This window comes from Microtus ochrogaster, linkage group LG2 (genome assembly GCF_000317375.1).
Source record: "Microtus ochrogaster isolate Prairie Vole_2 linkage group LG2, MicOch1.0, whole genome shotgun sequence".
NCBI classification, from domain to species: Eukaryota; Metazoa; Chordata; class Mammalia; order Rodentia; family Cricetidae; genus Microtus; species Microtus ochrogaster.
Window position 1 is genome coordinate 7332967 of NC_022028.1, and position 9413 is coordinate 7342379.

Sequence of the window (9413 nt, forward strand, 5' to 3'; positions counted from 1 at the left end):
AAAAAAAAGTCAATCAAAGTGGTAGACCCCTCCACTCCAACTCCCCCGTGTACCCAATTTTTCCATGTGAGAACACATTCGTGTGTATTGCTATTTCTTGTTATTTAAATGAATACTAAGGTTGAGAAGATGTCTCAGTGGTTAAAGCCCCACTGCCCGAGTATGAGGAATGAAGTTTAGATCTCCAGAACCCATGTAATTGCTGGATATGGCAGTCCATCTGTAATCCAAGTGCTCACAAGACAGAGAAGGGTTATCCCTGAAACAAGCTGGTTAGCGAGATTAGCTGAAGTGTCAAGTTCTGGGTTCAGCCGAGACACTCTGCCTCAATGAGTATGGAAAGCAATCTGAAAGACTTCTGGGGGCAGCCCTAGGCCTTCATATTCATATTCCTGCATGCAGGTATACATGCATGCACCCAAAGCATGCACCACATACATATACATGAGAGAGAAAAAAATGGTTACTCTCGGGTCTGGGGATAGACCTTGGTTGGTAGAGTGCTTGCCAACACATGTACAATACACCACCCCTAGCGTCACCAAAACTTCCAGGGCCAGAGAAAATCTGTACAGGAAGGTGGAGCCAAGAAGCTCAGAAGTTCAAGGTCATCCCTGGCTACATGATTTCAGGCTAACCCAGGCTACACGCGGCCTTGTTTGGAAAAAAAATTTACTCTTTGAACCTATGAAATCCCCATTCTGTGACAATCTCTCGCCTTCATGGTTTCCAATATACTTCTAATGAAATGAACTTTGTCAATTGAATACTTTAATATATATTGTTTTCTAATTTGTTTGACGTATTGGATCTTCCTCAACCTGCCTTTTACAAAGATTGCATGGAGCTTCCTTGATACTTGGGTGGTACTGTGCCAAGCACTTGGGGGAGATGTGACTTTGGCTCTTGAGAAACAAACACCTTGCTGTAAGAGGAAGGATGGAAGGACAGTGGACATGTGGGGCAGAGGAGGCTGTATGTGTTCTGGAGAAGATGCTGAGCTGAACAAGGGGAGGCCAGTAGACGCTCTGTGGAGGAGGTGACGTCAAGCAGCCTGCCCGTCTCAGTGTCTACATCAAAACAGCATCACACTGTCCAAACTAACTTTTAATAAAGGGAGATTAGACGTATTTCTTCTCAAGACAGAAACGTCCACGTCATTTCTTGCAGTGAGACACGGAGGGTCATCCATCCCCACTAGTCCATCAAGACATGATCTGTGGATCTGGCAAAGTGCTGATCCCCAGGGAAATTATCCTGGCCTTGGGGTTGGAATCAAACCCCAAGCGGGGTTTGGAGAAGGGAATGAGGGGTCTCCTGCTGGTACCAGCAATGAAAGATGCTGCCGGAGAGTAGCAAGGAGCTCCTAAACTGTTAAACTCCCATGCTCGAAGGAGGATACCGGACTTGAGCTCTTTAACTTGGCATTTTGTCTTAGCAAGGTTATGTTATGAAGAGGCCACAGACTATACTTTTGGCTTCCTCCTTCTTTTTTTCCTCCTCCTCCTCCTTCTTGTCCCCTCCTTCTCTTCTCTCTCTCTGGTCAGACAAGAACAATTAGATTGAACCTAATAATAACCTAAGATAGCATCATTTAAAGAGCCTTAGTTTGTTTTCATCTACGAGTCCATGCTGCCACATTAAGTAACATTCACCTCTTTCAGGAATTAGTAGGAACGTAGTTGTGGCCATCATTCAGCTTCCCATAAAGCAGGGGCAGAAGGAGAATGCACTATGGCTGGGAGTGGGGGAGCAGAGGGTGGGGTGGTGGGAGGCTAGAGATGAGTGGCTGGGCTGCATCAGCCTCTGGGCATCATAAGGACTTTCATTTTCACTCTGAGCGATCCAGACAATCTTTGGACTGTTTCTAAAGGAGCCCTGTTTCATAAAAATGGGCTGTGTATGGATGGGGAAGATGAAATCAGGATCTGAGGTTGGATTAGGCTCCCCGTGATAGCAGGGGAGCAACGGGAGATGGGAAGTGGCCCGAAGAAGTAGCCCTAGGGCTTTGCTGATGGATTTTCTGTAGAGTTTAAAGAACGGAAAGTCGGGTTAATTCTAGAGGCTTTAGCTACTGAGGGAATGGGGATATTCTTTCCATTTCGTCCATGGACTCCTCTCAGGGCGCATGTGACTGGGGGGGTGAACTTTCCCAATTGGTGTCTGAATGTGTGCGTTAAAGGCAGGAAGGGGGCGAAGAGGTTGCAGAAAAGCGTTCTTGTGTTTTGTTTCATGCTAAGAAAAACAAGCAGTCTGATAAGGCTTGTCATGAAAGAAATGGCACAAATACACACCTTTTGTCACATGCAACACCGGTGGCATTCATCACAGGAAGCACTGATTATCTGAGAAACAGGAGTCTCCTGTAGCTCAGGCTGGCCTCCAACTCGCTATAGCTGAGGATGGCCTTGAACTTCTGATCTCCCTGCCTCTACCTCCTGAGTGCTGGGATTACCATACCTGGTTTTGTGCAGTGCTGGGGATGAAATCCAGGCCTTGTGCTGGTAGGCAAGCATTCTACCCATCCACTTTCATCCCCAGTTTGCAAATGAATTTTTGCTGAATTCTTAATTTCCCTCCATTTCGGTTTGCTCATTGGCAAAATGGATGCTATACTGACCCATCCCTCATAGGGGTGTGCTGAATGTCACATACGTGATGCATGTAGGGTGCTTAGTATCTTGTCTGACATACAGCAAATGTCAATATTTAAGGGTCTGAAGTATTTATTGTACTGAATTTGAACCTTATAAAAATAACTTATTTAAGAATAAGGCTTGCCCCGATAAACACTGAATAGCTACATTATTGATTTATTCTCCTGTGAGGGCATAATATTGTGAAAAGAACACTGGTCTATCATTCTGCATCAATGGTGTGTTCTGAAATATTCCTGGGTCTAAATTACCTCATATTAGAAACACAGTTCATTCTGGCTCTTATGGCCTTTGGTTGCATGGTGCACAGCCCTGGGTGTTTATCAGTTATCTGTGCTCACAGAGGGAACCCTCAGTCATCCACTCTAGGAGAATAGCGACAGTGATTATCTCTAGATTTGGGCGTGGCTGGAAAGACTGGCATAAACCCAACCAACACTCCTGTTCAGCTCATATGAATTCTGTCTCTTTAAAACGACGACATCATGGTCTACAGAGCCCGTTCGTGATTAGACCACTCCTGAGGTCCACAGAGCCAGTCTCTAGAATCCATGGCTCTAGAATTGTTTTTTTTTTCTAAAGAAATAATTTATATAATAACTTGACTCAGGATTTAAGAAGTGTCACAAGTTTCCTTTGCTATATCCTAATAATAAAAGTATATTCAACGAACATTTTATTGAGGCTCTATCATATCATATCTTGTTGTAATGCCAAGGTCATGGAATTCAGGATATTCTACTCAAGCTAATTCATGTGGTCTTAGAATGTCAGAATTGGAATTAAAAACGCTAAGCAATATATGTATTTACTTTTCACCAAATCCTCTTAAATAGTAACTTTTACATATTTTATATTCTTAACATACCACATTGATATAATTTGAAGTGAAAAAATTCGTGGATATTGTGGATGAATGCTTGCATTTTGTGTTGAACGACCATATTGATTCATGGGCCTTCCTCCTCCCCTGCCATAGGAAGGCCTGGGGCTCTATCCTTGGCCAGTGCCTGATGAGATCAGGTTCTGTCAGCATCCAAGTTCTTCCTAGGAATTAAAAAAAAAGATTTATTTATTTATTTATTTATTTATTTATTTATTTATTTATTATGTATGCTGTATTCTGTCTGCTTGTATGCCTACAGTCAGAAAGAGGGCACCAGATCTCATTAGAGATGGTAGTGAGACACCATGCGGTTGCTGGGAATTGAATTCAGGACCTCTGCAAGAGCAGCCAGGGTGTTTAACCTCTGAGCCATCTCTCCAGCCCCGCTTCCTAAGAATTTGTATGAGCAACACACTGAGTGTATTTGTCTTGAAGGCGAACAAGGTTTATCAACATAGGTGAGAAACTATCAACATAGGCAATGAGGGAGAGGAAGCTGGACCTGGATGTTGAATCCCAGCTCAGCCAGTGCTGGAGGGGGTAGCATTAGCAGGGCACAGCAGAGGCGCCTGAGGATATGACTAGATTCATGTGGCTAGGGGAACAGAAGCCCATGATGGTGCTGGATGGTAAAGATGAAGAGCTAGTATGTCACTTGCCTACAAACTAAGGAACTTGGAATTCATCCTGGAAGCCATCAAGAGTACTGGAATTTTTTTTTTTTTGAGGAGTCGTTAGCAAATTCTTGTACCAGACAACAGACAACCAAATTACCTACATTTCCACTTACCACCCAGAGCAGGACCAAGACATCCGCCTTGATTGATTTATATCTAAGCTTCATTCAGAGATTTAATTGTAAATGTCTGCGTGCAATGAAAGCTTTTGCCTTCCAACTCATCGTCTGCATAAGTTCAAACGTCTAAGTGCTTGGCTTTTTATACCCAGACTGCTTCAGTAGAAGCTAGATAACTGGTGAAATATTGTTTTATAGATTATTTCTGCATGTTTGTAGCTGCTTCGTTAATGAGAAATGTATGAAGTGAGCACAAAAAATATCAACTATTGTTTTTAGTATAAAAATAGACCTGGATAAAGCCTGGAATACCAGGCTAAGAACACTCTGGCAGGTGTTCCTGTTCCATGATGAGGAAGAACACGTAATTCTAATGTCACCAGTAAGGATGTAAGTTCTTGGAACTTTTGTAAGAATACTACTTTAGCCCAAGCTTGTCTCCTGAGCACTTATCCTTCTACAGAACCAGTGAGGCATGGAGAAATGAAGCAATGGGTTGGTGTCAACAGATCACTCGCCATGCTATAATTTCATCTTAGTCACATTGCTGAGAACTCCATCCAGATCCACTCTCCTTCAGAGCCATTTCTGGGGGACCCATGTGAAATTCAATTCCACCAGTCAAAGACGTCACAGAATCCCAGCACAGCGATGAGAACTAGGCAGCTCTAGAAACTGTCACAGAGCTGTCTGTGGCAAGCTGGCTTTCTAGGCTGTCAGTCAAGAGAGCTCTTCTTTATGTTGACACCTGCAGCCTGGCAGGCAGAGCGGTCATCCATGTGTTTCAGAAGGTTCAGGAACATTCCAAAGCTCTATGCAAAATGGCCTGTCAGGGGACTTCAGAATTCTCTTTCAGAAACCCTGATCGCCACATATATTCTTCCTTCCCTACGTCAGAGCTCCTGGCTCTGATGCCATGTGGGAAGGAGTGGAACATGCTGTTGTGTGACCTACTCCCTGTTTTTCCTGGGTGGTCGACTGTGTGCTCTAAACCTTTCTGTCATCCTGAGATTTCACTCTAAAAGAGTAAAAGGAAGCATTACTCAAGTCAGCAGGTGAGGATTATATTATTTTTCTAAAGGAAGGTGATGGGAGACTCAAAAATAAATGATCCAACTTAGCAGTCTTGGTATTTCTGAGAGTTGGTGAGCTTTTCCTGAAGAGATCCAAACAAGCGACTGTTCATTTTAGATAGGGCATGGCAACAGACAGAAGGATGCATTCAACTCAAGTACATTGGTAAGTCCTTAAGTCCTTTGGTTTTATATGAGTATAGTCACTTACATCAGCAAGGCTGACTCCAAAGAACCACATCCTTAGAAAGTTCCACTTGAGCCTTAATGGTGACTTTTTCACAGCTATGTGGATGGAGTCCCCATTACACCTTCAGCTCTACTTTTTATATCCTTTCCAAAAACCCCATGCAGCTGGGACAGTTTCATACAGCTGGAAGGGGGGGAGGGGGACCAGGAGGGACTGAGTGTTTATGATAACAGATAAGAGTCTAAAGATGTCTCTCAGCCCCTTTCTATGAGTAAACATAGACAAGCCCACCACACAGCACACACTCATTCCTCCATCTGGTCAACCTTTCCTCTCCTTTCTGAACTCGTGTTTCTTGGGAAGAAGATATCTCCAACCCTCAGGGCAGTTCTGAGGCACCTTCCCTCAGGGCTTCCCTTTGTCATAATGCTTATCACTACAGAGTGGTGTGATCTGGTTAGTTTTCCTCAGTTCCTCACTGGGAACAAAACTCCACAATGAAAACCACACCTAGCTCCTGTATAACCAACCAGACAGTTAGCAGAATCTAACCCATAGTTGGGTCTGAGAAATAGTTGTTGAGCTGAATTGGTTTTGGGAAATGTAACTGGGTTTGCTGTTGGAGGGCTCATTTCTTGGTGTGCTCTGGGACACTAAGCGAGCATTCAAGCAGAGCCCATTTCTCTGAAAGCTGGTGAGCAACCGTCTGGCCCAGAAGAGAAAGAGAAACTGAAGCTCACATCTACTGAAGCTTGCTCTGGGCTAGGTTCTTGTCTGTCCTTGACATTTGGATAGAAGTCTGGAGCTAGTGCTGGATTCTGGCGCACAACATTGGAGACATTACTGAACTCTGAGTCTTAGATTTCTTGCTTGTGAAAACAAATTGTTGATTGTAATTCATCCAGGGTCTTTTCTCTCCTTTGACTAAGCAGCTTATTTACATCATTTAAAAACTGAAACAAACACAGTCCCTTTTTTGATTCCTAGCAAGCCTTTCTGAAATCACATGGGTGTGCAAAAACAAGTGCAAGTTCATGTATCTGAAATTATGTTTTGATTTTACTCTTAGTATAAATCATGATATACCTTATACGCTATTATTTAGGATGTCTATTTTATTGGAATATAATTTGACACAGTAAATTTCCATTTAGGTATATACTTTAATGAGCTTTGAAAGACATGCATAGCCACGACACCACTACCACAATCTTCATACAGAACGTGTTCATCACCTCGAAGAGCCCTCCCAGACACATCCTGCCTCTCAGAGCCATCAATCTCTATGGCTTTGTTTTCTAAAGATGACGTAAGGTGTATCGTAGTGGCAGGACACTTGCCTAGCAAATGCAAAGCCCAGGGTTCGATTCCCAGAATTGTTTTTTAAAAGGCATAGAAATTAAGTTAGACACCATACTACAATTTGTGTGCAATTTCCTAATGCTTTTGGTTCATCTGCATTGGCAGACTTACCCAGAGTTTGTTCCTTTCTGCCTCCTATGTATGACATGCTGTTTATGTTTTTGCATTCAATGATGGGAACTTGGACAATTCCACAGTCTTTGGCTATTACTGATGAGGTTGCTACAATATGTAGGCTTTTTTGTTGCATGATTTTTTCCCCCGTGGTACTATTACAGTGGAATTTTTTAGTCAAATTACTCCTACTTTGAAAAATTGTCACGACTATCAACACCTGACAAGACTTCATCTCTTTCATCGCTGGGCTTTGTCTCTTCCAGTGACCTATGGTATGGAACCAGATGACATGTTCTTCTTCCTTACGTCTCCTTGGGGGAAACATTTACTCAAATAGCTTGTTCATTTTGTCATTTTAGGATTTTGTCTTCTTATTGTAGATAGTTTTAAGAGTCATGGGCAAATAGTTTTTCAAATAGTTTATGAACCTGCAGTTGACTTCTCATTTTCATGACCACAGCCACTTGAAGACAGGGCTCCATCACTCTGATGAAATCTGCTGTCTTAGCTTGCCTTGCTCTGCTATGATAAGATAATCACGTAGTGTATAAACAAGGGAGGCTTTTTGGGCCTGGAAGTCTGGTGGATGGAAGGCCCCACAGCTGGGTGTACCATTGGACTTTGTCTCAACACGACGCTGGGGACGGGGAGCTGTTGCATACAGAAGAGGTGTGACATGAGCAAGAAAGTCAGTTGTCTGAGAGGTGTGTCACGTGTGTCACACTTTCTCTGGGTGTCGCCTTCGTGATCTAGAAATCTCTTCAGGTTACCACCACTCAGTGCAGCTATGATGCACTCAAAACTTCTGGGTGACACATTCACACCTTTGCCAAAGCACAGAATTCATATGCCAATGCGAGCTGTGCATAAGAAAGATTTGTCTAACTCTGGGTTACTAAGAATTTCTTCCTACCTTTAGTTCAGAAATATTATAGCTTTAAGCCTATATTTCCTGTCAAGCTCACTTCATGTTTGGTACCAGAAACTGGTTTTGGTTTTCTTCCTTTCCTCCTGCTCTTCTCCTTTCCTTATTCTCTCAATTTTTCTTTACTTAAGATTTTTATGTTTAATTATGTGTATGGTAGGGGGGGTTGTTCATGAGTGTAGTACCGCTGTAAGCCAGAAGAGGGCGTCAGAGGCCCTGGAACTGGAGTTACAAGTGGTTGTGAGCCACTCCCAGTGGATGCTGGAAACTAAACTCCGGTTCTGTGCAAAAGTGATAGCATCTCTTAGCCCCCAGTCACTTCTCCAGTTCCCCTTTCTTTCTATTGTGATGCAGTAATTCATCTTCAAATGTTAAATCAACCTCAAAATAGCCTTTCTGCAATGTGTATTAATACTTTTATGATTTCTAGATTTGATTTGTTATAATTTTGTTCAAGTCTTTTGCAAAGCCGTTCGTAAACGATGTTGGTCTATAGCTTTATTTACCTCTCTTTGTCTACGTTTCTTATAGAAATGAGTCAGAATGTGTCTCCTCTATTTTGTGCAATAGATTTTAATATAATTGCTATTATTTTTTCCTTAAGAGCATGATAGAAATCACTAGTAGAATGGTCTTCACTGGGGATTTTTTTTTTTTGTGGGATATTTTCTTTCCTTTTACAAACTGGTGTATATAACAGACTCGGACCATCTTGGCCATTGCTTTCTTCATCCGTGAGTTTGGTCATTTGTGCCTTTCAAGTTATCTGTTGTCTGTGTGAGTTGTTGAATTTCTTGCCAAGACTCTCTTGATCGTGTTCATGTTTCCTTCTACATTTGTAAGTGTATATGTATAGGTATAGTGCAATTTTAATGTTCATCTCCACTACTTTGATCATTTTATTTGCCTATGAATTTATGTGGATTGATTGCCCTCTGCACACCTGTTCTGAGCTGCATCTAGCTAATCGTGGACGGACTCAATGTATCTTGGCTTCCAGATGCAATGCTGTTTGGTTTGCTCCTTTAATGTTTTGCTGTATTCCTTTAAGGAGGATCAAGCCTCATTCTCCACTGCAAGTTCAATCACTGGAATGGATTTGCCTAGTTATTTTGGCTGCATTTTTGGAGCAGAGTCCTGTGAGGACTCAACCCAGTGTGTGTCTACTTGGTCCTCTCTTACTCTATCACCTAGAAACACAGACTTCCACCAGAATAGTGTGGAGGCCTGGAGTCGTTTCTCCAACTCATTTCAATTCTTTCTCTGTATTTGATAGCTTTTGCAAGTGAGCACTGCAAATCTGGACTTAGCCAAAGATATAAGAGTGTCAATCTGCAGTATATCCTTGTTCTATCTATCTATCTATCTATCTATCTATCTATCTATCTATCTATCTATCTATCTATC

General features: G+C 42.3%; 1 protein-coding gene across 1 annotated transcript in view; it reads left to right on the plus strand.

Annotated features, from left to right (window-relative positions):
* Positions 1-9413, plus strand: part of Clic5 (chloride intracellular channel 5) — a 154520-nt gene that overhangs the window by 1463 nt on the left and 143644 nt on the right. The gene's annotated exons all lie outside the window — the stretch shown is intronic.